A 25,335-nucleotide genomic window follows, 5' to 3' on the forward strand; every position below is an offset into this window, starting at 1 on the left:
AGCACGCCGTCCGCAATTACCCGGGAAATGAATAGAGACGCGCCCGCCTCAGTGCGGGTCGCTACGGGATGAGCACAATTAGCAAACTCCTTTCCACCACCTAATTTCGCGTGGTAACAAAATGGATTTTTCCCCATGAATGCCTGGCCGGCCTATTCATTATCTCCCTTCTATTAGTGATTTTCTGCGCCGCGTTCGGCCTCCAGCTCCTCACTTCCTCCGGCTCCCAATGTACACAGGGCCTCTTATGTCAGGCCGGGCCGTTTTTATCTTGTAATCATAAAGGCCACCAAAGCAATTATCGCCGGTCTTGACTGGAAAAGCTGGTCATTAATTAGCCTCCTTTGCCTTCCGTGCGGCGGATTAGTTGATGCCAGGACTGGGTTAATGGAAACGCGGGCGAAATGAGAAAAGACGCCGGATTTTCTTGCCTGGATGCTCGGATCCGAGGAGGACGGCAGGTCCGCCCGCGGCGGGAGGGACGGAGGCGCGAGTACGCGGCGGTGGCGGGGGGGGGGGGGGGGGTGCGGAACGCGGAGGGAGGGGGAGGGGGAGGGACCCGGGCGCGGGGAGCCAGCGTGGGGCCCCCGGCTGGGGCGGCCGGCCAGCCGGGCCCTCCGGGTGGACCGAGCGCCGGGCGGGAGATCCTCCCCGCCCCTCCAGCCCCTCCCCTCGCTCCTCCCCCGGCCCACCCTGCTGCTTCCAGAACAGTCACCCCCGAGGCCGCTGGCTGTCTCCCCCGCTCCCCCCGCCCCGCGCCCAGAAACAGACCCGGGTCGGGGGGGAGTCCCATCCGCGGTGCTGGACCCCCAGGCTGGCCCGGAGGGCGCCCGACACCCCTGCGCCTCCCACCCTGCTCCCAGTTCCTCGCCCGCACGCGGTGCCCGTGGTTGGCGCCCGTCGGGCCGCGGCCGGTTAACTCGGAGGCACGCCCCTCTCCACGAGCTCCGGCCTGGGACGCTCCTCCTAGAGGCCGGCGAGGCTCGGCCGCGCGGGTTCCCGCTCGGCCGCTGCGCCCCTGCCCCCGCAAGTGCCGCCCCCCGGCTCCCGGAGAGGCCCGGGTCCTCCACACCAGCTCCGAGTCTTCGCAGACCAGCCGGGACGGCAACAAAGGGGGCGCGGCTGGCCGAGGGGCGTCCCGCTGCCCCCGCCTCGGCGCTCCCGGCCATCACGGCATCCCCACCCCGCCCAGGCACAGACGACAGGCGGTCCCCGCGCCCCATCTAGGGGGTCCCGCCCGGGCCTCGGGAAGACCCCGCGCTCACCTGACTGACCGCGCCCCAGAACGGAGGCTTCCAGAAGCTTCTCGGCCCGCGACAGGGCGCGCACACGCGCGCGGTGACCAGCCTGGCTCCGAGGGGACGCGCGGCGCCTCGGTGGGTGGCCCACAGCTCAGTGCGCACCGACGGGCGGTCGCAGCGCGCTGGGGACAGAGGCCTGCACCGGGCTCCTCCCGAGCGGTGCACGCCTGGCGGCCGGACGTAAGGGGCACAAACACCGCCCGCTGGCCCTTCGGTTCCAGGCAGGAGGCCGTGAGCGCGCAGGAGCCCCCGAAGGAGGCCGGCCGCGGCCTACACGTTACCCTGGCCCAGGCCTGTGGCGGCAGGAGAGGTCCCGGCGGGGCGCGCACCCCCACCCCGGAGGCTCTTCCAGGGGAGGCCAGGCGGCCTCAGCGTCCTTGATGCCAGAACCCAACGGATGCCGTGACCAGCAGTGTGCTTGGCCTGGGGAGCGGAAAGGAGCCTGCCTGCTGCCCCTGGCGCCGCGTTTAGAATTGGCTCAGAGGTCAAAGGAGAGCGTCCAGGAGCGGGACTGCGGGTCCCTCCTCCCGGGCCCGTTGCCCAGTCCCCGCGGGGTTCCAGCTGCCTCCGGAGGGTGTAGGACTGGACCCACGCCCACGGAGCCCCCTCTTCTACGCTCCTGCCCGGCTCCCCGCTTCCCCGGGCCGGAGCTGCCCCCCAGGGAAGGGATGGCCGGGGTCGGCAGGCTGGGCGGACTGAGAGAGGTGTGGCGAGGCTGAGGATGGCGGGCGGGGCGGCTGGAGCAGGTGGGGAGAGGAAGGATCTGACGCGGCTGCAGGGATGCGGGGCTCGGAGAGGCCGGAGACCCGGTTCTGACCACTGTGGTGTGAGGCCGCAGGAGCTTAGCGGCCGGCTGGGCGGCCTGCCTGCCGCTGGCGCCGGGGCACTTCAGCCGGACCCTGACAAGTCCCGCTCCTGGCGGGCCCCTCAGTGACTCTACAGAGAGCCGCCGAGGGTGCGGAGGCGGGGACTGTCGACTGCAAGTCCGGTCTTAGGAATCTTGAAAGAAACAAACATTTATATTCATGTTTTTAAAATTAAAGAGCATAAACTCCCTCCTTGTCACAGTGATTGTGCTGAAATAATTTAGGATTATTTTATCTCCTTTCTTTTTTGTAGAGTTAAAAAAATCTCAGGATCCCTGCTAACCAGGAGAGGTGAGAGAAGGACACGTGTGCTTTCGCTTAAAGGCGAGTCTGACCCTCCGTCCTTCCGGGCGTAACCCGGGCCCCGGGGCCCCCTGCGGAGCGCCTGCCACACAGGTGCTTTCCTGCCATCGCAACCTGGGGCTGAGCCCTGCAGAGAGCCCTCCACTAATTAGAGGCATCTTGTCAGTCTTGACTTGGAATTGAAAGAAAATAATGCTTAAATATTTATGACTTTGACATTTACAGTCAGGCGTCTTTTAAAAGCGGACCGCCTCCTTCTGTATAGTGGCAGCTCACTTCCCTCCGGAAAGTTTGGAGCAGGAAGGAGGGGGGTTGGAGGAAGCAGTCCCAGCAGCCTGGGCACACAGGGAGCGTGGGGTGTCGTGTACCCTAGGACGTAGGGGACACATATACAACTGGCACCCATAACTGAGTTTCAGAAGTAGGAAAAGTGTGCTTTTTAAAAATAGTTCAGGAAGAGTTAAGTCAACTTTATATCAGGTGAGATGCATCTTGAGAGTAAACTGAAGTACAGTAGTACATATTTTTCCCACTCAACCATCTCCACCTGCAGCTCCTTGAATTTATAATATAAAATATTTCAGAAGCTGTGGTTTGAAATACACGTGTGACCACAGAGGCAATCAGTGGAACTGCCCTTAGGACCCACAGACATTATCCTGACCTAGTTAGACTATTTTGATCTGTGCTTACAAGTGGAGGTGCATGGGGCTTCCTTTCTGTTATTTTCTGAGCCATTTCTGGCAAAATATCTTCAGAACGTTTTTTTTAGCAGTCCATGTGGTAATCTTAAAATAAAAGAAGAGAGGAGAAAAAAGAACACTCTATACCCAAGCTTGACTGAGAATTGAGGCAGCCACACAAATATAAAACTTTATGGTAAAAATATTTGTTGACAGGTAGAAAAATTTAATATTTTTCTAAGACTGTGCTATGTAACCAGTTAGCAAGAGTAATTCATTACCTAAGTCATTGACTTCAGTTTTAAAACACACTTGCACCCAAAAACTTATATGGGCACTGGCATATAGCAATTTCATTGATACTAAAGTTCTTATACTGTGGATGTTACTATAATGGTAAAGATATTTTTCTCTGTAAAATTTAAAAATTAATTTTAGGGACTACTAATGAGCTGCTAAAACAAGTCTGTCTTTGGTTTCCCAGATGAATCATCTTAGAATTACTTGGGAATTTCATGCTAAATTTACTAAAATATATTTGCTAAGATACAGTAAGTATCACCTTAAAGCTGATCAAAAAATTTTAACATTTTTCAGGCCATGGGAATGACCAAACTTAAACATATAGAGGGGGGAGGTGTCTTAAAATATTTTAAAAGTATTTTTAAAAGCTGTTAACTGAACTATTTTTAATTTGGACCCTGCCACAGAATTCTAATAAATGAGAGAAGTCAGGCGGAAATAATCATGTATTAATTCTCTGCATTACAAAATCTTTTCAGAAGCTATTATCAGAGCAAGAGGCATTGCGGTCTGAATTCAGGGTGGGAGAAATCCTTTGTGCAGCTGAAGGCTATTGTTCGTCTGTGCAGATGAAATTGTACTTGCAAATCTGCCATTCAAGTAGCCAAAAAAAAAAAAAAAAAAAAGTCTATAAGGGCAAAAGAAAACAATCTCCAAGAAACAATTATTGTTAAATATAAACTTTAATGGAAATAAACTGGGGATACGCTATTTTAAAATAGGCTATTTGTGAGGTGTTTTCCAGGCATAGGCAGAAAAAGAAATACATAAAAGGTGATGAACTGTCTATTTGCATCTTTAAGCACTCCTGGAAGGTCAGTTTTGGGGAGACACTCTGTTTTCCGGTGTCAGGGAAGATTTACGACATTTATGTTTAAAGTGGGAAAAACACTCCCCTGTGAACTAATTTTTAGCAGAGCTTCATAAGCACCAAATTGTCTTGAGCGGGGTGGGGGGGCGGAGTGGGGCCCGGGGAGGGGGCTCATGGACGGCAGCGCTCCGCGAAGGGGCGGGCGCGCCTCGGCCGGGCCATCGCTCAGACTCCGCGGCAGGTTTACTGCACCCGAACTCGGGCTCCGCCAATCGACTCGGAGCGCGGCCGGCGCGCACCGTCGGTCGGCGGCCTGCCTGGACCCGGGCGCGCCCCCAGGGTCGGCGGTCCACTGGCTCGCCCCTGCTTTCCAAGGAGCTTCCCTCGGCAAGGACCCAGCCCTTCTCAGCACTGAACTTTCCGCTTCGTCTCCTTCGCGGAGTCTGAGAAGCCGCCGCCTGGAATCGCCTGGAATCGCGCGAGTGAGGCCCCGGCTGCGGCGCCGCTCGGAGCGGGGTTCCCGGGGGCGCACGGCCGTTTTCGGCCCCTCCCCTTTCGACAGGCCCGGTCTTTCTCCCTCCTCCTTCCCAGTCCCTCCCCCCTTCCTATTTACGCGATCCGCACCGAGGTCAGAAAGATCAGACCGCAGTGCTGGACACAAAGGGTTCAGGGTTCCTGGGCGCCGCCGGTATTCATGGCACCGAGGGGTTCCCAGGCGGCCTCAGCTCGTTTCCCGGGGACAATGGGGGGGGGGCATAACCTCCCCTGCCACAAAGCGCGCGGGCCGCGGAGCACGGATCGATGCCCACCCCAGGGCCTGGGGAGGGAGGAGCCCGGCAGGCCCCCCCGCCTCGCCTCGCCACCCCTCTCGAGAGAGCCAAGCATGGGGCTCGTGGGGTGCGAGGGGGTGATAAAGAGACGGGGGTTCCGATGCTTCCTGCACACAGGCCTCCACCTTCTCACACTTCGGTTCGAGTTAAATTCAGAGAAGGTGGGTTTGCCTTGCAGCGCGCTTGACCCCAGGCGGGGAGGCTCCCCGGTGCAGGCCTGGGGCCGCTGTCTGCGCACTTCGCTCAGCCACCGGGCCGCAGGGCCGGAGCGCGCGGGGCCAGGGCCGGCCCTTGAAGCTGGGCAGCCGGGCGGAGCGCGGTGAGCACTGCGGCCCAAGCGGCGGCGGCTCCCGGCCCCTCACTCTCCGGCTGTGTGTTTGGGTGGTGGACGGGCAGAGGTGACGGAGACGACAGCCACAGCCGTCCAACGCGGAGCAGCCTCCGAGCACTGATAGCGCCAAAGGGCGGGAGTCCATCTCCGGCTCGAAAAGGCCTCTTCGGCTGAGGTTCCCACCCCTAGGTCGGGGTCTGCCCGACGGCCCCGAGCGAGGCTGCTGGAAAACCCGAAGCAAGTCTCAGCTCAGAACCACGCAGGGAGTGCTGAAGGAAGGAAATCAAGTTCCTCATTCAAACAGCTCCGCGTCAGAAGTTTCTCTGGCAAGCGCGCGCCCGCCCCGCCGGGGAGGGGGCCGAGAAGGCGCAGGTTCCTTTCGGGGGAGGGGAGGCGGCCGCGCCGAGGCGTTTCTCCACCGGGCCGGGAGGTCCAGGGGCCCCTGCCCTCTCTCAGGCCCCCCCCCCCCCGGCCCCCGCGCTCTCCTCTCCGGCTCTGGACGGCTCAGAGGCGCGCTCCGGCCCCAATGAGGAGGGCGAAGAGCGCCCCCAAAATGGGCTGGGAGGAAAATGCCCCCACGCTGGTTCCTTCCACCCTGGCTGCTCATCATGTCCTTCACCTTTTCCCACCACCCTGCCTGTCTGCGCCCCGCGCCCCCCGCTCTGCTGCGGGTCGGAACTGCCCGGAGGGGCTGGCGTTGCGAAGGGAGAGTCCAAGAGGCAGTGGCCACAGCCCGGCCCGGGGGTCTCCGCCGGTGCCGTGCGGCGGGACGGCGGCCACCGCCTCTCAGTCTTCGCGCTCAGGACGAGCTGCCACCAGCCGGGTCACCAGGGGATGTCCACCCCTGACCCACTAGGAGGATGACCTCAGACGCAGACCTCCTCAGCCAAACAGAGCCTTTGGCAGGCAGCCTGCTGCGAGTCAGAGCTAGTCCCTGGACTGGGCTCTCTCCAAAGCTCGGGTCGCCCCCCCGACCCCCTCCTCCCCCGCCGCGTGCAGCCTCCATCCTTCCCCGGCTCGGGTTCCTCTCCGCGCCACCTACATGCCTGGCAGGTGCCTCCTTCAGTGGGACTCGTCCGCTCCCTCCCGCCCCCGACCCAGCCCCTGTCCTTTCTCCGATGGCCCCACCAGTGCCCACGCCCCGGCCCGGCGTCCCTGGTTACCTGCAGCGGGGCGGGCGCGGGTGCCCAAGCCGGAGGAGAAGGGGGACGTGTGCCCGGCCAAACAGCCTCGGGTGAGGCGGCCGCGGGCAGCGGCGGCGCCATCACCACTGCCAGCCTTTTCCCGGCGCCGGAGCCACAGACAAGCGGGGCCATCCTGCTCCTGACCACAAACTTCTCGGGCAGCCGGCGGAGACAAAGGTGCCGCGCGCCGCAGCTCCCCCGGCCGCGGCGGCGGCGGCGGTACCAGCTCAGAGCCCGCGGGAGCCCGCCGCTCCGCTCTGTCGCTCAGCCGGGCTCTGTGGGCTCCGCCAGGGCCCGGGCCCGGGGCAAGGCGCTCGGGTCAGGGTACGGCGAGGGCGGGCGCCCGGTTGGGCGCGGGACGGTCCCCGCAGGGCCCCCGGCCGCGCGCGCAGCTCCATCCAGCGCGGCCGCCGCGCCCCGCTTTATATCCGGCCCGGCGCGCACCCGGCCGGCGGCGGCGCGGCTCGCGGCCCAGCCACCGGTTGCTATAGCGATGTCCCCCCCACCCCCCACATGTTGCTGACAGCAATTGGCTAAGGGGCCGCGGCTCTCCGCGCACCCTCTCCCGCCCGAGACTATGAATGGACATCGGCTTTGTCAGTCATTTGTACAGCGCGGCAGCCCGGGCCCTCGCCTTTTCTTTCTTTTCAGCCTTTCTCCCTTTCATCGGCCGAGTTGCACTTCAGACTGGGCAAGTTCAGGGTGGCACCCGGGGGAGAGGGCACTCGGCAAGAAATGTCAACCTGCGCGGCTCTACCGTGACCTCTGTTATTGGCGGGGGGGGGGGGGGGGGGGGGGGGGGAGGCGGGCGTCCAAACTCTTGGCAGGAGAAAATCTCAGGACAAATCCTTCTTCCGAGGTAGTTTGAACACTTTTGCCCTGGGGGCCTTCCACTCCCTTTCCGAATTGAAGCAGGCTCAGGACCACCTGCCAATCGGCGCGTAAATACCGCCCCCGCCCCCACCGCCGACTCCCGCCTTCGCCTGGGCGGACGCAGGAACTACCGAGAACTTTTGCCATCGTTTGGTCCAGGCTGGCCGCGGGGCCGTCTGCCCAAGACGTCGGACTGAGATGACGGGGAGACGAAGGCGTCGAGCCGCCCAGGTCGCAGGCTCGGCCTGGCCCACCGGCCTGCGGGAAGAGCAGAGCGGTCACACGGCTCAGGGCGCGAGTCAGCCAGGCCGTCGGCGCCCCAGGTCAAACAGGGGCCGGGGGTGGGGGGGGCGGCCAGACCCGCTGGGGCCCGCAAGCGGCCTCTCCAGGGCTCCCCAGACCCCTCTCCCACATTCTCCGCCTCTGCGCCGTGGACGCCTGGTCGCAGCCACAGGTCGGGGCCGCCCGGTGCGCGGCGCCCCCGCCGAGCAGCCGGGAGCGAGAGAAGAAACCCAACATCTGTGTGTACAATGCGCTCTCGGGCCCACAGCTGCAGGCACAGGGGGAAGAAAGGCAGGGAGGAGGGGGAGACCCTGTCACCGGCGATGACAGTCTGCGGAGGGCTCTTTCGTGCCTCCTTTTCTGGAGACCCCGGCGCCCTACTCCTCGGCCTCCTCTCCCGCCGCCTCCCCATTGTTCCCGCGCTCAGGACAGCTGGAGACGGCGGCCCGCGCCAGCAGGGCGGCCCCTCCACACCGACGCCCCTCCTGCCCGCTCCCGGCGGCCCGGCCGAAGCCCCTACGCTCCTCGCTGGCCAGCCCCCCCAGCCCCTCCCCACCCCCAGGCCCCTGGCTCGCTGCCCCAAGACCAGCCGCGCGCCGAGGCCCCCTCAGGGCCACAGAAATGCCTAAACCCTCCGCCCGGTGCTCAGGACACGAGGGCCTGCGAAGGGCTCGTCTCCAGCTAAAGTGTCCCAAGGACTCCTTCCTCTGACCGAAGCAGAGAACTACCTGTGTTTGGTGCTTCCCTGATGGCTTAGATGGTAAAAAATCTGCCCGCAGTGCAGGAGATTCGGGTTCGATCCCTGGGTCGGGAAGATCCCCTGGAGAACCAGAATAGCAACCCGCTCCAGTATTCTCGCCTGGAGAGTTTTGTGGACAGAGGAGCCTGGTGGGCTACAGTCCATGGGGTCGCAAAGCGTCAGACAGGACTGAGCGACTAACACTTGAGGGGCCGCGAGTGGAGCGCTTCAGCGAACCCGGGCTCGCTAGGCCTGGGAGGGCCCGAACTCGTGGGGGCTGGAGGTCTGCGAGCCGCTATGCCCGGCTGCCAGAAGCGCGAGCGGAAACTCGGTTCTGGGGTGGGGGGCAAAGGGGAACCAGGCTCCTCTCCAGCTGCGCACCCCAGCCCCACACAGCCGGCAGGACAAGTGGGGGCCACCCCGAACCTCGCGTCCCCGCGCGGGGGTACAGGGTGCAGACCCCCTCCCGGCCGCCCTCCGCGGGGCCCAGGTACCTCCAGGAAAGAGGAGGTGAAAGGGAGGAGGCGGGAGGGCCCCCGAGAGCCGGGGAGGCCTGCGGGAGGGGACCTGCGGCCCTCAGCCTGGCTGGGAAGCGGCCTCTCCATAGCAACCGCCTGTGCGCGCGCGCGCATGTCTGTGTGCGCGCTCGTTTGTGTGCGGAGGAGTGGGCTCGCGGGCCTCCTTGGCCCGGGTGGGGGGATCTCGAGCCCTGGGGACGGGGGACAGGGAAGTTCTCTCCGGAACAGGGGGGCCGGCCTTTTCGGAGGTGCTGGGGACTCTGGGATCTGGGCACGCGGCGGCAGGCACCGGCCGAGCAGGGGGGATGAGCCCGGGCCCCGCACTGGGCCGTAGGGGCACCGAAGCGCCCGGTCCCGGCTGTTCGGCCGCCTGCCGCGGTCACGGGGACCTGGGGCTTGGCGGGCTGAGCGCGGGCGGTGGTCTTCACCTAGACCCAACGCGGTGCGGCGCGGGGTGCGGCGGGGAGGGCGGAGGCCCCGCGGCCGCGGTAGCCGCGCCTGCCTCCCGGCCCACGCGGGGTCCGCCGGGCGCACCTGCGGTCGGCGCGCGGGGCGGCGGGGCTCGCGTGGCCGGGAAGCGCACGGAGGGGACCCTGCCCGGGCCCCCAGCGACGCGCGAGGGGCTCGGCTGCACCCTCCCCGCCGGCGCCGCGGTACATCCCTCTGGCTTTCCTCGCGCTCCACTCGATGGCCGGGAGCCACCACCAGGTGTGAGGACCCCCTCGGGCGGGCTGGGGAGTGGCCCGGGGAGGCCCGGTCCCTTGCCTCGGTCACCAAGGTGGCGCGGCCCCCATGCGCCTCCTGGCCCTACGGCTGCGCGAGCAGGACCGCTGCCGCGTGATCTACAGCCCCTGGGGTGGGGTGGGGGTCAGAGGGTCGGCGACCCCAGAGGGGACGTGCAGCTCAGAGCCAGATACTGTCCTGCTTTCCACAGACACCATAGGACATGTTAAATAAGTAAACAGTGCTCGGTACATCCATTTTATTCTGCTAGTTCTCCCATTGTCCCAAAGGGTTTCAGTTCCGACATCAAAGCCGCACGTTCCGGGTTTCGTCTGAATTTGAAAGCCGAGTCTTTCTAGTGCTTTCAGAAAGGGTGGGAGGCGCCGTGGAGGCACAGTAGGTTTGCTCGGGGTCACTTTAGTGTAGAGTTAGAGGGGCCTTAAACTCTGAATGCGGTTTTCATAAGCAGAAAAGTCTTCTCTCACCCCACACCACATGGTATGTTCTTTGTGGGGTCCTGACTTGCCAAGTTCCCCTACCCTTTCCTCTCCGACACCCCCAACCCCACCCCAGGACACCACCCGGACTCCAACACTCCCTCTCAGAGCTTAAAGATAAACGGATTGCCTAGGGAATTCATTAAAGAAGGTATTTGTATTTTAGGTTCTGATCCTTTTCAGAAACTGATAAATTAATCCACCAGATTTTCATTCTATTTCCCTTTATTTTAAAATCCTTTCTTATATCCAGGGCAAGGAAAAATGTATCTATCTTTTAATTCTTGAAAATACTTTAGTAGGAAAGTGTTTTGACAATAATGTAAGACCAAGTTCAGCTTATAACTTGGAGAATGTTAGGATTTTGGTTTTTGTCCTCAGAGCTTAGACTTCATTTAATAATAAATTCCAATTTACGATTTCAATGACATTTTCAGAGAAAGGCTTTACACGTGATGCAGAGTGTTTCTGAGAGGCATGTTGACTGACATTATTTATATATGATGAGTATATTATTCATATAAAAGTTAGGATTGTCTGGCTGATGAATAAAAAGAATAGCATATGTGAAATTCTACAAAGTATCTGAACAATATAAATAGTTTAAAATGACATGTTGATTTTGCTAAGACTTCTTTTAAAGTGAAGTTCACATTTGTTATGTGTAAAACCTAATGTTCTGTGTTAAAAATCTCATTTTCAATTTAGGGAACACCAAACTGTTATAGATCGCATACTTAACTGATTAGAATAAAGTTCCAATGAACTAAATTATCAAAGAAAATGTATTTTAAAACATAGAGAAAGACAATCATGGGAAACATTATTATAAGGCAAAACAATACCTATTTCAGAAAATTTCAATATTATGATAAGATAGAAAATGGCAAAAACACCCTCTGAAATACTTGCCTGATTTCACAAAATCTGACTCAGTTTTGTTAAAAATATAGAATGGCACATGAATTATATTTAAAATGCTTTTGATTTGTAAATCCATACAGATGACTTTAAATTATAAAAATGAAATTTGATCCTTTTGAATATTGTAGCTATGTATATGTTGTATTTTCATACATATGTAATTTTAAATAACGTAACATTTTATATCAGTGAATGAACTTTGGGAAGTAGGATGCTTTAATTGGTCAGCCTCCTAGTGAAACAGTAACTGGCACAGATAATTTTCTAAAAAGGATGCTTGTACAGGTCAGTATAGACGACTCAGAATTGAACGGCATTAGTTGTAAATGGCAGTATTTTCAGGGGCAACATTTGGAAGAGCTTTAGACACTAATGTCAAGTCCTTCCTCTTGGAGACAGAGGACAAGTCTCTTGCATGTCTGAGTACAGTTCTCACCAGGCTCCCTTGCACATCAGAGAAGGACTATCAGATTTACAAACAGGGGCGATTCTTTAGCAACTTTAACACGTCGCTGCAAAACCTTTAAAACTGAGAGGAATGGAAAAATAATAAAATTATTGGTTCAGATATTTTACTTTATTTCAAGAAAAATGTAAATTCTTTACTCAAAGAAAGTCTTTTGGTTTTTAAAAAATTGCCAACATAATTCAGCTTTTATTATTAATTCTCATTTGGCTCATGTTCAGATTGATCTAGAGCTTCCCTGGGGGCTCAGTGGTAAAGAACCTGCCTGCCAATGCAGGAGACTTGGGTTTGATCCCTGGGTCGGGAAGATCCCCTGGAGGAGAAAATGGAAACCCACTGCAGTGCTCTTGCCTGGAGAATCCCATGGACAGAGGAGCCTAGCGAGCTACAGTCCACGGGGTTGCAAAGAGTCAGATGTGACTGCGTGCGCATGGGCACGCACACACATACACAGATTGATCTAGAATTTTTGAAATCCAAAAATAGGAACTCTGTTATGAAACAGAGTTTCAATTCCCTCCAATGGCTTAACATGATCACACAAAAGCATCATATTAAAACCAAAAAAATGGATTTCAGCTAGAGTCTGTGCTTGAAGGGTTGATTAACAAATATGTAGGAATTTTAGACTTTTTCAAACTTTGAAATCACAGTTCCTGTAAGGACAGGAAAAGTTTTGAAGCCTGACTATTGTTATTATTAGTCTGTCCATTAAAAGTAGCATTCTGAAAACTTCCTGGGGACAGAGGTTGAGAAACAGCAGTCTCGCTACAGGTTGATCTGGTTTTTATTCTCTAGATGCTAGCCTAGAAGATATATGATTTTCAATCTACCTCTTTGTAAAGATCTTTATTATTTACAAAACAATGCTGTAAAATACATATTTAATAATTGACATCCAGTATAGTAAATATACTGTATGTTCAAACTAGATTTTATTCTTCACAAAACTGACCTGAAATTCTGTAAAGTGCGGCGAATACTGGCAAGAAAGACTCATTACCATCGACCGAGCACCTGACTTTGTTGAGACTGTGTGCATCAGGCCATTAGGCTCAGAGGAAGCACAGGAGCGCTGTGAAGCCTGCGCGGCTTCTCTCTCCTTTGTGGCTGAAGTGCCTCCACACGCTTTGTCATACGTGTCACACGAACATTACATATGCATGTCCACTACAGTGTTTGGAAATAGTTAATTTTTTCCCTGAAATTGCTTGGGAATTAGAAGAACAGTAACTCACATCAGTGTTTGCTTCATAATTATGCATTTCAGCTTCCTACTGTCCACATATACTTTTTTAGGAAAACACGGACGGGTGTATGGAGATAGGTTCCTGGGTGTATGAAGACGATGCTTTTGTGTGATCATGTTAACTGTAAAACCATCACAGCCTGACAGTGGGTTTAGTACCTGGAGTCCGCAGAAGAGCACTGGGTATAAAGTGGTCTTTTCTGGTTTTACATTGCAAACATTGCACAAGTGTTGAGATCTAATGGGCACAGAGCTCCTGGAAGCAGCCAGCGGCGTGGCATCTGACACCGCATGGAGCAGTCCCAGAGAACTCAGGGTTAGCTGTCACTCTGAGAAATCCAGTAATGGCCCTTCAGGATTCCGAACGAATTCACCCATAGCTGCCAAGTAGCCGAGTGAATAAAGAACAGTGGGGTGTCCTCTGTGGATGCAGCACCATGCACGTTCGCACTCAGGGAGTCGGGGACACAGTCAAGCAGCGTGCAACCAGCGTGCTCCGCACACAGGGCGCCCTGGTGGACCGAGACACCCACCCCATGTACGCACATACATACAATCCCCCGAGATCTTTCGATTCAAACCCTTTAGGAAATTACACACTTCCTTCGACCTTTCTCCATCACATTTGAAATTCTTGTTCAGAATTACCTGGGGATGTGCTCAAACAAAACTGGGAATCTGGTTTTATGTTTTCGAAACATTTTGGATTTCTCATTCCCCGAAGACGCTATTATTTACCCTGATGGCTGTCTAGTTCACTGTCCTATTGCCAAATGGCTTCTTGAGTATTTTTAAAAATAAACCTTTAAAGAAAGATTACTTTCGACCGTTAAGAATACTTTTTAAAAGGCCATTTACATGGGCAGTGCCCAAATGTGGTGTGCTGGGGCATGGGGCTTCCTGGGTAAGGCCCCTGTGGGCTCAGTGTGGTCAGAGCAGATGTGGTTCCTTCTGTTCTGGTGGGTGTCCTGGTTTCCATGACAACGGCCCCTCTGTCCTCAACGTCCTTCTGAGGGTGAGGCTTGAGGCTTTCTCATCCTCTGTCCCCCTGCGGTCAGGTGTGTCCCTTCCTGCAGACCACAGTGGGCTCTGACCTCCTACTGTGGTCCCCGCCCGAGCCAGCACAGGTCGGCCACGTCCCGTGTCCGCAGGGGCACTGCCCTCAGCCCTCAGGGTCCACCCCTCCATCTGACCCCTTCCCTTCTTGCTGTGACCTGTGCCAGCTCATCCCCAGGTCATGGGACCCTCTCCTCCCACCATCCAAGCACAGGCACACATACCTCCTCACCAGGTCACACACCACCTACAACATGCGTCAGCCACGTCACACGTGTACAACCCTCTCACACATGTGCACACGTCACTCACCTACAGGCACACATACCTCCTCACCAGGTCACACACCACATAGAACATGCATCAGCCACGTCACACGTGTACAACCCTCTCACACACATGTGCACACATGACTTCCCATGTGAACATGCATCGTCTCATACACTCTGTAATGCTGGTACTGTTGAGTGGAGCAACTGTTTCCTACTCAGCATCACGACGGGGCCAAGTTCCTCTGAAGTTCTCACCTGGTGTCCAGCTAAACAGCTGCGGTTACTTTCCAATCAGACTTCCTGCTTGGGATTAAGGTGCCTGCTGAGAAACTCCCGCTCTGCTCACATTACTGGGGGGCCCAGGGGCCACCCAGACTTCCAGGTGGTGCTAGGGGTAAAGAATCCACCTGCCAATGCAGAGATTTAAGAGACCCAGGTTCAAGCCCTGGGTTGGGAAGACAACACTTAAGTCAAACAGACAAAGACAATCATGGAGATGCCTGGTAGGAAACTGTGGATCTTCCCCCCACTTTCGGAGCCTGATCTACCTTCTTTGGGCTGCCCTGGTAACTCAGTCGGTAAAGAATCTGCCTGCAATGCCAAAGACCCAGGTTTGATCCCTGGGTCAGGAAGATCCTCTGAAGAAGGCAATGGCGACCCATTCCAGTATTCTCGCCTGGAGAACCCTATGGACAGAGGAGCCTGGAGGGTTACGTCTATGGGGTTGAAGAAAGTCAGACACGACTGAGGTGACTTAGCACACCCACACACGGGCAACCCAGTGAGGTGGTTTAGAGAAAGGACTCCCACCCAACTGCTGTCGCTTCCTGGCTCTGGCCTGAGTGAGGAGCTCCAGTTCTTGGTGGCTCTGGAAACGGAGATGAGGAGGGTGGCCCGTGGGGCGTGTTGGAAGGGTCACAACAGAGGGCTGGCCTCGGAGCAGGGTGGAGGTCCGTGCTGGGGCTCTTGCTGCCCATTGTTAGCGTTTTCTCCGCCTGTGGGCGCCGCCATCATTTCCACTGAGGCACATGGAGGTCCTGAGTGCAGACAAACGCTGACGCTGTGATTTAAGGTGACGCAGCTCAGCAGCAGAAGTGCAGAGAGGAAGAGGTGCCTGCAACAGAGGCGGGAGGCCCCGCGCGTCTGAGAGCAGGCCCCCAGTTCCGCCCCTGCTCCCTGCACCCCTGGCCTGCAGCTTCTCCCAAGGGCCGTCAGAGGGAGGGTGGGGCTTCTCGGGGTCTGGAGGCGGGACCTTGAGCAGGAACTCGGGTCTGCCCAGATCCGGGCCGGGCTGCAGGCCCAAGGCAGGTCACGGCGGGAGCACGTCTGACCTGCCCCGCTGGGCCCCCTGCGGTGGCAGCGATGATGGTTAACAGCCGTGGTTGAACAGAATCCCCGAGGCGCCCAGCCCCTCCGTGTCGGTGAAGGCCGCAGGGGTCTTCCTTCCGACATCACGCGACCCAGCGCTGCTCACCCGACTTCAGGACCAGAGTGCCCGGAGCGATCTACTGCTTCCGGTTTTCATCCTCCAAGGAAAATCCCCGTGGTTATCCGATTTCAGCAAACACCGCCGAAACCGCGGGGGTTTCACAGTCCCGAGCGCTCTGACGTTCACGCTGTAGACGCCGAGGGGAAAGCCGGGTGACCGGTCCTGGGGCTCTGCGGCTGGGCGGGGGGCCGCGGTCGTCCACGCGCGCTCGTCCCCGAGAGCCAGGCCTTCCTCCGCGGGGCTGCGCTCTGTCATCGCCGTGGCTTCCCTTCCGCTCACGCCTCCTTTCTGCATCCTGCGGGACTCCCTGCCCTTCCCGCTGAGAACGCCGTCTAGGTGCTGAGCGCCTGTCCACGCTCGCCGTGTCCCTCCCGCCTGCCCACGAGGGTCATCAGGACAGCTCATCAGGGCCGGCCCTTGAGCCCCGGGAGGCGCTCCCGACGGGGCCCAGACAGTCGCTGTCTCTGCTTCAGTCCTCGGGGGGCCTCGCCCGCGAGACCTCGGCAGCATGGGCGGAAGTGAGCGCCCTGCCTGTACAAACTCTAAAGCCATGTCCGACTTGACGCTTCACGTTAGCCGCGAAGGTGCCTTGTGATGGGGAATTCTCTCCATGGGACTGAGAGGTTCATAAACCAACGAGTGCGATGTAACCACCCAGAGGTACATAACACGTTTATCCTTTCTCTCAGATATACTATGGGTCACAGGCACAGTTTAATAACAAATCAAGTGGGGCTCAGTAGAAATTATCACGAAGAGCTGGAAACGCTCTTCCGTTAACTTTCTCTGCCGAGTCTGGCTCTCAGCACAGGGTCCTGAGCAGAGAGAAACCGTCACCAGAGTGGGCACCGCTTCCAGGGTGAAGAGAGGCTGCCCGGGCCGGTGCTGAGTGAGCCTGGGAGGGTCCCTGCAGCCCCCCGTCTTCCGGCGGAGGGAGGCCACGGGCCTCAGGGAGACGCTGCCAGGGGCAGTCCCACTGTGGACGGAGCCAGGCCTGTTTGTGGGGCTGCCCGACGCGACCCGGGGCTCCACGTGGGAGAAGTGGGCACATTTCTGTACAAAAGCACAGGTCCTGTCCAGAAGCTCCTAACCCCTCAGGTCTGGACGGAGCTGCTGAATGTTATTTCCCAGAAGATGACGGCGATGCTTTTGACCTCTGACTATTGTTTTAGCTCCTCCCTTCTTCAAGGAACTGAAAGCGGGTGTGAGGCGTGGAAGGCAAGTGTGCTGTGTGTGAAAACCCTCGCACAGACTCGACAGCTGGATTTCCTAGGTCTAGGAGACATGGGGGCAGGAGGCCCGGACCCCCCAGAGAGGCCATCTCTCTCCCAGCGTCCAGCCTCTGCCTCCTCAGGGGTCTCATCCACGGTGGGGCAGCTGCAAGGATATAGAGCTTAGGGGTTCACAACCTGCTCTGGGAGCTAAGTGGCACCTCCTTTGCTCAGATGCCCCCTGACTGCTCGGGCTCCAGAGGTCTCAGGCGGCAGAACACAGGCGGGCCCCTGATTAGGTGGGGGCCTCCTGGGAGTTAAGCGTTCAAGAAGGGGCCACGAAAACCCAGAAGAGAAAACCACGCGAAGTGAACAGAAAGATGCCCGGTGGGGCCTGCTCACCAGGAGGCGAGGCCACGGGCCAGGGCTCCAGGCGACCTCTCCAGCGGGGAGTCCAGGCTGAACCCCTGGCGAAAGGAGGCTGGGTGAGAAGCCCTCCCCCTGACCTCCCCAGCCATCAGTTCTAGCCATGCTTTCTGGAATGTTCGGAACAAACGTAACCCCCGTCTCTCCCTGTCTGGCCTTTCAAATGTGAAGACATGGTTATGTGCTCATCAAAACACTTTTCCCAAAAATTCTGATGCCAGATTATGAGCACCTGAATTAAGGCAGTGGCAAAAGGGACAGTGAGGAAGAGAAGAAACAGATTTAGGCACCCAATAGACCTGTTATAGAAATGACATGTAAGAGGCGAGACGTTTCCAGTTTCCAGTTTGAGAGAGACACTAGTGTAAGGAGATGAGCTGGGCAGCAACGTCGGGCCTCTGCACTCGGCCCAGGAAGACTTGCTTCCTCCTGGCGGTCTCAAGGGCACACGGGTGGTGGGGTGTCCCTGCCTGCACGGCCACGCCCTCAGGAGGCTTCCTTCAGTTTCTTGACTCCACAGCCGCACGGGGCCTCAGTATCCTCCTCCAGTCCCTTTCTAGCCGCTGGCCAAACCATGAGGAGACCTTTGGGGTCCATCACGGGACAGCACGCTCATTTCTTTGGGGCTTCCCTGATGGCTCAGATGGTAAAGAATCTGCCTGCAGTGTGGAAGACCCAAGTTCGATCCCTGGGTGGGGAAGATCCCCTGGAGGAGGGAATGGCCACCTACTGCAGTATTCTGGCCTGGAGAATCCCATGGACAGAGAGGAGCCTGGCGGACTATGGTCCATGGAGTCGAAAAAAGTCGGACATGACTGAGCGACTAATACACACACGCACATGCACACACATGCACACACACGCACAGCAGTTGGGAAGATCACTTCCTCCATGAGAGGTGGGTCATGGAGCCTGGGAGGTGTGCGGTCTAGGGGGCCCGAGAGGAGGGGAAGATAGACTGGGCAGAAGACACAAACACACGAGGAGGAGGCCTGGCGATGAGCACGGAGTCCAGCCCTGGGAGGAGCCCACGTCAGGCCCAGTCAGGCCCAGAGCCTGAGCCTCCAGCAGACACACCCAAGCCGCTGGGAAGTCAGGTTCCCAGCAAAGAGGAGATGGCTGCTGATCCCTCTAGGGGAACCAAGCCCTGCCCTGCGGCTGAACTTAGCTTGGGGGCAGGGAGGAGGCCCATTTCTGAGAGCAGGGCAGGAAGGGGCTCCCATTTCCAGCAGCATGATGAGATGGCAGAGATGGATCTCTGGCATCTCAGCAGCTGGCGAGATGGATCTCAAGGAGAAGCCTGCTTCAGGAGCAGTGAGGCGGTCCGTCCACGGCCCCCAGCAGGCAGACCCGAGGTGCTATATGCTGCTCTGCCCGCCGTCGAGTCCGAGCTGTGCGCTGACACTTTCTTCAGCGTTTGTCTCAGGCGAGAAAAACGCCCAGGTGTCTTGGGCACACTCAGCAGTGGCAGCGCTGAGCGCTTCCCATTTGTCTCCGTCCAGTGAAAGGCGGGTGCCCTGGGACAGACACCCCGGTGAGGCCACGTCGCGGGCAGGGCCTGGGGTCCGAACATGGCCCGGCGTGACCCCCGGGTCCCCGAGTCCTTTCATCTGGATCCCAGCGCTGGACTTCCCTGGGCAGGCTGGGTCCTCTCAAGCCAGCACAGGCAGAGCTGTGGGTTGTGTGTGCACATGTGTGATTGCGTGTGTGATTCACGCACCTCTGTCCAGGGCCATGGCATCTGCTGCGTGTGGGGGAAGTTTTGGCTGCACAGCAGGAGGGGAGGTGCCCCCGGCTCGCTAGAGAGAGGGGGTCCACACCTCAGGTTCCAGCGTGAGACCGACTCCCACTCACCTTCTTTGTTCCTACTGCCTTCGTGGCCCGGGTCATTCACACCTTTAATAAACCCAACTGGACATCACCAGGCTTCCCAGGGGTGCAGTGGTAAAGAGCCTGCCTGCCAGTGCAGGAGACGTAAGAGATGTGGGTTTGATCCCTGGGTCGGGAAGATTCCCTGGAGGAGGGCAGGGCAGCCCACTCCAGTCTTCTTGCCTGGAGAATCCCATGGACAGAGGAGTCTGGTGGGCGGACTACAGTCCATGGGGCCGCAGAGAGTCGGACACGCCTGAGTGACGGAGCATGCCCGCACAGATGTCCTTCAGCTAGGCTCCAGACAAAGCTGCTGGACGGAGCTCAGGTTACACCCCGCACGGCCCACCCCAGGGGGCCCCTCTCGTATGTCCAGCTCTCCTGGCTGGTTGTTCACCCAACAGCCTGTGAGAAGAGGCTGGTTTACTCAGCGAGACATTTATCTGAAGGCGCCTTCATTCCACTTCCCTAGGTTTGCTTTTGAAGATTCTGTTTAAAAGAAATCGCTGGCATCTATATTCTTGGTCAATAGCAGTTCCTTGATTCCCCAGATAGACACCTTCAAGGAAGAGACCAGCAACGCCTGACCCCCCTAAGTGCCAGGAGCCACCTGTTCGAAGTAGGTCCAGGATTTTACACGACCAAGGTGGGCTCCTTGGCCAGTGTTCCCTGAGCCTGCCCTGAGCCCTCAGTGACCACTCACCAGATTCTGCCACCCGCCAGCCCTGCTCCCTGCGGCCCTGTCACGGCCAACTCGAGGCCTGACCCAGCTTCCTTTGATCCCCGAGACAGGACTCACTCAGTGAGATGCAGACCAGGACGGAGAGGGCGAGTCCCCCAGGCCACGGGGGCTCTGTCCCCATGAAGGAGGTGCCCTGCACTCATCACTGTGAAGATGCATCGTCACCCCTGGCTACCAGCGTGGTGACTGTGTCTTAGCGAGAAGATTCCATGAGTGATCATGACCAACCTAGACGGCATATTAAAAAGCAGAGACGTTACTTTGCCAGCAAAGGTCTGTCTAGTCAAAGCTATGGTTTTTCCAGTGGTCATGTATGGATGTGAGGGTTGGACTATAAAGAAAGCTGAGCACCGAAGAATTGATGCTTTTGAACTGTGGTGTTGAAGACTCTTGAGAGTCCCTTGGACTTCAAGGAGATCAAACCAGTCCATCCTAAAGGAGATCAGTCCTGGGTGTTCATTGGAAGGACTGATGTTGAAGCTGAAACTCCAATACTTTGGCCACCTGATGTGAAGAGCTGACTCATTTGAAAAGACTCTGATGCTGGGAAAGATTGAGGTCAGGAGGAAAAGGGGACGACAGAGGATGAGATGGCTGGATGGCATCACCTACTTGATGGACATGGGTTTGGGTGGACTCCGGGAGTTGGTGATGGACAGGGAGGCCTGGCGTGCTGCGGTTCATGGGGTCACAAAGAGTCGGACACGACTGAGTGACTGAACTAACTGAAAGCTGTGCAGTCTGCTCTCGGGCGTCCCTCCCGTGTTTCATTCTTGACCAGCAGGTGGCGGCTGGTCTGAGGTGAGCTCGGCTGCCCCTGTCATTTCACAAGGGACACTTAACGCTGTGAAAACTAAGAATTCGGTCCACGAGGCCGCAGAGTTGGACACGACTGAACTGAACTGACTGAGCGCTACCGCTTACAGTGTTCAAACTAACGTCTTCCTCAGAACATCAGCATGCTGACGCCTCAGGAGAGCCAGCGTTGGCCGTCATGGGGTCAGGCGGTTGGGGGGTGACACGTGGAACCCACGTCCCGTGGGAACATGTCACCCAGCCCGGGAAACACTACAGCTCCCGCTTCCAAATGCGCGTCCGGGGCCTTTTGTGTTGCCTTTGTCCTGACGAGTGAGTGTGCTCATGAGAGTCTCTGCCAAGAGCCGTCTCCTGCAGGTTGGGAGACACACCTGGTGATGCCAGGGGCGGGGTGGCGGGCCCGCGGGGACGTGGACGCCTGTGGGCGCTGGGGCGGGTCAGGGCCGGGGCCTGGTGACGCCAGGGGTGGGGCAGCAGGCCCGTGGGGACGTGGACGCCTGTGGGCGCTGGGGCGGGTCAGGGCTGGAGCCTAGTAAGGACAGGGGCATCCAGATGAGCCTCGAGGCCCTTGGGACACGAGTCCTCTTCCTGTGGTGGCCCCAGACGGGCCGAGGAGGGGTCAGGACGGGAGAAGGGATGGGGCAGGGGCCCAGGATTCGGGGACGTGCAGCCTTCTTCTCGTTGGTTCTGGGCTCTGCTGACCCCACGTGTGGCCTGAACGCTGACCCACACTTCCTCTTGGCCCTCCTGACTTTCAGCCACTCCAGGAATCATCAGCCCAGGACACTGACAACAGAGACTCCCAGGAAATCCACCAGGAGCTGGAACCGCCGAGGGGAGCGTGGGCTCGGAGGGCGTGCCGTCTTGGGCGGGGGGCCCTACCCTCGCAGCAGCTCCTGGACCAAGGGGGTTGTGTGTAGGGACCCCCGTGGGTGAAGCTGCGAGTGACACATGGTGACATGCAGAGGCTCTGAGGATTCTGGGCTCAAGTCTCAGATTAGCTAAGTTTTTTTGGTTCAACCCAAACCTATCTGAGACCCCAACTGGCCACAAGACGAGGGACAAAGACCACAACCTAAGGTGGAGCCCCTGGGCTGGGGTGACCGGCAGAGACCCTGAGGGGGTACCCTGAGATCCCTCACGAGAAAGCACTTGATGGAGGAGACGTGGGCCACCCCGCCCAGCTCTGAACACCACTCACCCACCCAGCTGGAGCCCAGGTCCCCCTCAGCGTCGGCAGAAATGACGTGTGCGCACAAGTGTATGCATAGATGTGTATTTGTGTGTGCACGTGTGTGTGTGTGTGTCTGTGTGTGTGGGAGCACAGCCGTCAGGGTCCCCGCCCGTCTGCAGTGCTGAGCTGCTCCTGGGGAGTCACCTGCGTGGGCATAGCCCGCACCCCCATCCTGGCCTTGGGGGCCGCAGAGCTGGGGTGGCCTGTCCTGGGTCCTTGGCTGTTAGTGTCCGTGGGGACTGGCACCTCGCCCTCTCGGCTCAGCCCTGGAGGACCCACTCACTCCACATGCTCAGAGCAGCCTGGCCTTCCCGTGGGCGCCACCCTGGCCCCTCACCCTCACCCGCATCTCTCGTGTGACGCCGGCAAGGACCCCCCCGGAGCCAAAGCGGGTGGAAGAGAACCGGGGGCCCTGACCCTCGTGTGGCTTCAAGGAGCTGACACGACACATCCGTCGGCGACCGAGACACACACGCCAGGCCCTTCCATCTCCCCGTCCTCACTCGCCTCCCCACACCCATGCCCGCCTCTCTCGAGAGGACTCCCTGCCCGACACTTGTGGGGTGACCGCTCTTTCTTAACCCCTAATAAACGACCTCTGCAATCGCCCCCGAGCCGTCGCGCAGAAGGACCGGCAGCAAAGAGGAAATAGACCTGCAATAAACGGGGTGTGGGGCCAACGGCGAAGATCAGGATAATCTGAATGAACGCAGCAGACAACCGTAGGGTTTTGAACTATCAGCTCATGAGTAAAGGAGGCTATTTTTACAAACAACTTGGCATCTCCGCCTTCACATGCACTGCGGACAGCGGGGCTGAGAGCACACCTCCTGCGCTGACCTCCCTGGGCGAGGGGACAGGCTGGCCGGAAACCACACAGTCAGCCAAGGCACTGTGCAGGGCGCGAGCTTTCCCCGCGCCTCGGGGCCTCCTCGGGGGCTCTGTTGCTTTCCCCGTGCCTCGGGGCCTCCTTGGGGGCTCTGTTGCTCCGTCCTGGGCACCTCCTGGGTGGCACAACACCTCCGCAGTCCTCAGGGACAGTGAGATGCGGTCTGTCCTGTCTCAGTGTGGTCAGCGGTCCCCGACATGTGCTCTCCATGCCCACCCAGCCCTCCGACTTCCTCCTCCAGGCAGGCACCCCTCCTTCCTCTGCTGGCTCTGAGCCCTGGTGGAGCTCCCTGGGCCTCCTGTGGGATGTCCTGACTCGGGGTCCCAAGGAGGGGTCCCCAGGGTGCTTATGTGGCTCCTCTCCCCTGATGGCTGTCCACCTCTCCACCCACCCACCCACTTGGTTCTGCAGCCAAGTCCAAGCCCCAAATCCTTTCTGATGGAGGTGCCCCTCAAGCAGGAACCCCCTCCACCAAGTGGACCCCAGTAGATCTGGGTCCTGGGTCCCCTGGGGTCGTGGGAGTGCTCTGACTCCTTGCCCACTGGCTCTGGGTGGTCCAGGCCAGTTCTCTGCAGGGCTGTGTCTCCCAGTCTCCACTCCAGCCTGTGGGCCAGGCCCTCCGGGGGACCTCAGAGCCCCCTTTAGGTTTGGGGATGGGGAGCCTCGCCAGTGGAGTGGAAGGAAAACGCCGGCCCCTCCCTCCCTGGGCCCCGGAAAGGGGCTTCCCTGTCTCCCGCAGCCCCCACGCCCCGACCACCCCCTGCAAGCCCCCCGGGCGCCGCCCTGCCCTGGCCTTGGACGTGGGCTCAGAGCTCCCTTCCCATGGGCTTCTCAGTGTTGGGGAGAGTCATGGAAACGATGCGGAACCCAGAGCACACGGATGGCCTGGGGGCTGCAGGGATGAGTCTCCCCCAGGAGAGCAGGGTGAGACCACAGGCCAGGCCGGGCACAGACGGAGCTGGCCGTCTGCGTGGGGCCACGGCCAGCAGGGCTCCTGGAGGGTTAGCGAGGGCGTCTTCAGAATGAGGGTTCAGGACGCTCATCAACTATTCAGGCTTCTTCTCTATTTTTGTCCCTCTCTGTCATGCTGGACAGCGGTGGGACCGCCGGCACGAACCTCTCCTCCAGTCTGAGAGGCAAACGCGCCGAGGTGTGAGTGTGTGCTGACATGGGGGGCAGCCTCCTCGCGGCTCCTCTGCCGGTAGGGCTTCACGCGTTGCTGGCAGGGGCAGGGAGCCGGGGAGCCTGCTCCAGAGCCTCCTCTCCGAGGGATTCTTCTTCAACCTCTTGCCGCCTGGAATCTCCCATCCATCCCCCACGTCTCAGAGGCCTCGCTAATCTACTGTCTAACCGGACCAAGAGATACATTAGACCTGCTACTAAGGAGGTCGCACGTCAGCCAATTAACCCACTGGTGTCTGTTCATCAAGTGCTTTTGTGTCCTTGAGTCCAATGTGCTCCGTCGAGCTGCGGGGCTGTGAACACGAGAGACGTGGTTCCCTTTTTAAGGGAAGCAGGCAGGCAGCCGTCCACACGAATGGCCGCAGCAAGTGGAACACGCAGGCAGTGCTGTAACAGGTGAACTGGGCTCCTGGGGCTTAGCGGCAAGCACGGTGCCTGGGCTCAGATTCATTCCCAGGACTGCTTCCTCACCAGCCCCTCACAGCTGCAGGGGCCTTTCCTGTCACGACCGGCTCCAGACGCGGCCACCATCCAGTGGGCCACGCACCTCACCTTCCTGCGTCCTTGGCTACCTCCCAGCAGGGTGTCCTTGGTCCAGAGTGAGGTTCGGGGTGTGGGGAGGGCAGGGCTGGTGAGCGGCTGGCAGCTCACCTTTCCATCCGTCTAACAATGCACAAATATCAGCGTGTACGAGTGAAGGTCTGTCTCGTGGGGAAGCACACGGCACCCCAGGCAGAGTCAGGGCTCAGCTCTGTCGCTTCCAGAACAAGAAACGCTGGCACCCCAGCCTCGAGTTATGGACTGAGTCTGTGTCCCCCCGGACGCGTCTGGTGAAATCCCCACGTCTGTGAAGGTGTTTGGAGGTGGTGCCTTTGGGAGGCGATGGGGTCAGTGCTCTGAAGGAGGAGACCCCTGAGAGTTCCCTCATTCTTCTCCCCCCGCCCCCCGGAGGACACGGCGAGAAGACAGCCGGCTGTGAACCAGGAAGCTGGCCCCGATCAGACAATCTGCTAGCAACTAGGTCTCAGACTTCCGGCCTCCAGAACTGTGAGAAACGAACGTTTGGTGTTTAAACCACGTAGTCTGTTTTGCTGCTGTTGCAGCAACCTGATGGTCCAAGACCTGCCAGCGCCTTAGAATGTGGCCTTTTGGGAAATGAGATTGTTGCAAATGTACCCAGTTAGGGTCAGGTCAAAGGGTGGCCCTGATCCAATACGACCGCTGTTCTTACAAGAAGGTGCACTGTTTGAAGACAGACACAGTGTT

The 25,335-nt window shown here is 58.5% G+C and overlaps 1 protein-coding gene across 5 annotated transcripts in view; it reads right to left on the minus strand.

The window, feature by feature from the left end:
- The window catches only part of PTPRN2 (protein tyrosine phosphatase receptor type N2), a 599,207-nt gene that overhangs the window by 111,275 nt on the left and 462,597 nt on the right, over positions 1 to 25,335 (minus strand). The gene's annotated exons all lie outside the window — the stretch shown is intronic.

Source organism: Bos javanicus, chromosome 4, assembly GCF_032452875.1.
Source record: "Bos javanicus breed banteng chromosome 4, ARS-OSU_banteng_1.0, whole genome shotgun sequence".
Taxonomy (NCBI): Eukaryota; Metazoa; Chordata; class Mammalia; order Artiodactyla; family Bovidae; genus Bos; species Bos javanicus.